Source organism: Gossypium arboreum, chromosome 11, assembly GCF_025698485.1.
Source record: "Gossypium arboreum isolate Shixiya-1 chromosome 11, ASM2569848v2, whole genome shotgun sequence".
Lineage (NCBI taxonomy): Eukaryota > Viridiplantae > Streptophyta > Magnoliopsida > Malvales > Malvaceae > Gossypium > Gossypium arboreum.
This window is the reverse complement of record NC_069080.1, coordinates 118788799-118792000: the sequence shown is the minus strand read 5'-3', so window position 1 is coordinate 118792000 and position 3202 is coordinate 118788799. Positions and strand designations below refer to the sequence as shown.

At 39.6% G+C, this 3202-nt stretch overlaps 1 non-coding gene across 1 annotated transcript; it reads left to right on the top strand.

Annotated features, from left to right (window-relative positions):
* The first annotated feature begins 2746 nt into the window (after positions 1-2746).
* On the top strand, positions 2747-2853 carry LOC128284493 (small nucleolar RNA R71). Its single transcript, XR_008274918.1, has one exon. It is a non-coding gene; the product is annotated as a small nucleolar RNA R71 (small nucleolar RNA).
* Positions 2854-3202: the final 349 nt, after the last annotated feature.

The window sequence follows — 3202 nt, the reverse complement described above, 5'->3', positions numbered from 1 at the left end:
TTGAACATGAAAAGATAATAACTACTCTAGTTATGAAATGTGAGTGATAAAGAGATGAAAAGAACATAAAAAAAATGGATAGTACTATGATAACTTAACATGAAAAATGAGTGCAATTAAAGGGAAAAGAGTAAACAAACGCTAGAAAGGGGAGAATGTACGTCAAAAATAAAGTTGGAGGCAGCGCACAGGCGTGGCGGGGAGGGCGTGTGGACTTACAGCGGCTAGGGTTAGGGTTTTTGGGTGAAGAAGACAATGAATAGTATAGTCTATTTATAGATTTTGGTGCACACGGCCAGGTAACACACCCGTGTTCCCCAATTTTAGCCCGTATGAATCACGAATTTTGAATTTAGATGCGTTTGACTTTTAGTACACGCCCGTGTTGCACGACCGTCCCTGGTTTCGTTCGCTTCTCCGACGCCCATGTATGTAGGCCCATGCCCGTGTTAGTTTAATAGGTTCAACCACGGTTGCTTGCACAGGTGTGTCGAACACCCGTGTTTATTTGACAGGTTTAGCCACGGGTTCTAGACATGGGCGTGTCGATTTATCGCAGCCCGTGTTGGGGAAATCTTTACCCTGTTTTCACACGGTCCTAAGCATGCCCGTGTGCTTGGCCGTGTCTGTGTGGAGAAACCTGTATTCAAGATCTTTGTTAGTAAGTTAAGTGTTAAATACTAAAATTTAAAGAAATTAATATTATTAGTGCTCGGGTTGCCTCTCGAGAAGCGCTTATTTATAGTCTAAGCTCGACTTACCTCTCCATTGAATGGTCATGGTGGTTCGAGGAGTTTATACTCCTCATTCCTGCTATCATTCTCATCAAAATAAGGTTTCAGACGGGTGTGGTTTACCTTAAAAGTGTCAAACTTGGGATGACTTACCTCGACTGTACCGAATAGGAAAATGCGAAGTACAGTAAGAGGGATTTATTAATTCGGTTTGGTAATGACAATGTGAGGATCTGCGGCATCTAATAATACTTTATCTCCAACCTTAATTTGATTTGGGAATGTATTGAGCTCATTCTGGCGTAGTTTTGGTTTATCGCGTGTTCTCAGTTTATGCGTCCGCCATTCATCTAGCTCCTCAATCTGTAGCCTTCGATCTTCATGAATAGGTCCTCTGCTACTATTTGAGAATGACTCATGTGCTTCCTTCAGACTCATTTCCTGCAAAGTAGGTTGTACCATATCGTCAGTTTTAGTAGAACGGTTTAGACGATCACTTTCAATTTCTGATGTGGTGCCAGAATTACGAGCTTGAAGGGTGATTGTTTTGTCTCCCACACAGAGTGTGAGCTCACCTGTGCCAACATCAATAATCGTTTTAGCAGTTGCTAAAAAGGGCCTTCCTAAAATCAAAGGAGTGTTGCTATCCTCCTCTATGTCTAGAACAACGAAGTCAATGGGAAATATAAATTTATCGATATTAGCTAGCATATCTTCAATAATACCCATAGGAAATCTTATAGTTTTATCTTCTAATTGAACACTCATCCTAGTCTGTTTGGGTTTCCCAAGACCTAATTGTTTAAACATTTTGTAAGGCATGATGTTAATACTAGCCCTAAATCAGCTAATGCATTATTAACATCTAGACTACCAATTAAGCAAGGAATTGTCAAACTCCCTGGATCTTTTAATTTGTTGGGTAGTTTATAATATAGAATAGCTTAGCAAACTGTGTTTAGCTACACATGCGTCGCCTCGTCCAACTTCCGCTTATTTGCTAAAAGCTCCTTTAAAAATTTCATTACGTTTGGCATCTGCGATAGAGCTTCAATAAATGGTAAGTTAATATGTAATTTTTTTAAGAGTTTAAGGAATTTACCAAATTGTTCATCTGAGCAGTCTTTCCTTGTCGCGTTGGGGTATGGCACACGAGGTTTATATTCGACATTCACTAATTTGTTTTTATTATGACCTAACTCACATTGACCTCTGCTTACCACAGTTTCTTGTCTCAGTTCTGGCTCAAGTTCAACGACTCCTTCTTCATCGTGAATATTAATTTCGTTGAGCTGTTCCTTTGGGTTGGGTTCAGTATTACTTGGCAAGCTACCTTGTGGTCGTTCAGAGATTAGTTTGGAAAGCTGGCCTATCTGAGTTTTGAGCCCTTGGATCGATGCTTGTTGATTCTTAAGTGCTGTCTCGGTATTCTAAAAATGAGTTTCTGACACCGATGTAAACTTGAGAACATCTCTTCAAGGTTCGGCTTCTTTTCCTGTTGGTAGGGTGGTTGTTGGTAGCCTGGAGGTGGTCTCTGATCTCTTTGGCCTCCCCATGAGAAATTTGGGTGGTTTCTCCAACCTACATTGTAAGTGTTACTATATGGATTGTTTTAAGATCGAGGATTATTACCCACGTAATTTAACTACTCATTATCCATGTTGTGGCCATAAGATTGGTATTCTGAATTGCTTGATCCACCTCCACTTGCTTCGCACTGCATTACTGGGTGAACCTGTGAAGAACTAAGAAAACCATCAATTTTCTTATTCAAGAGTTCTACCTGATTAGAGAGCATGGTGACCGAATCAACGTTATAAACACTAGCTGTTTTTGTTGGCTTTGTCCTCATGACTTGCCACTAATAGTTATTCAGTGACATCTCCTATATAAACTCATAAGCATCTTCAGGTGTTTTATTATTGATGGTTCCACCAGTAGCTGTGTCAACCATTTGCCGAGTCGAAGGATTCAGGCCATTATGGAACGTTTGAACCTATAGCCAAAGTGGTAACCCATGGTGAGGGTACCTTTTCAAAAGGTCCTTGTATCTCTCCCATGCATGATAGAGTGTTTCTAAATCCATCAACATAAAAGAAGAGATATCATTACGTAATTTAGCCATTTTAGCCGGCAAAAAGTATTTTAGTAAAAACTTTTCGGTCATTTGTTCCCAAGTAGTAATTGACCCTCGTGGTAACGAGTTCAACCACTGTTTAACTTTGTTCCTCAATGAAAAAGGGAATAACCAAAGACGAATGACATCGTCAGAAACGCCATTGATTTTAAATGTATTGCATAATTCCAAAAAGTTTGCTAAGTGAGCGTTGGGATCTTCATCCTGCAAACCATCAAACTGAACAAACTTTTGTATCATTTGAATTGTGTTAGGTTTCAGTTTAAAAGTATTTGCAGCTACAGCAAGTCTAACTACGCTTGATTTAGTTCCTGTTAAAGAAGGTTTAGCA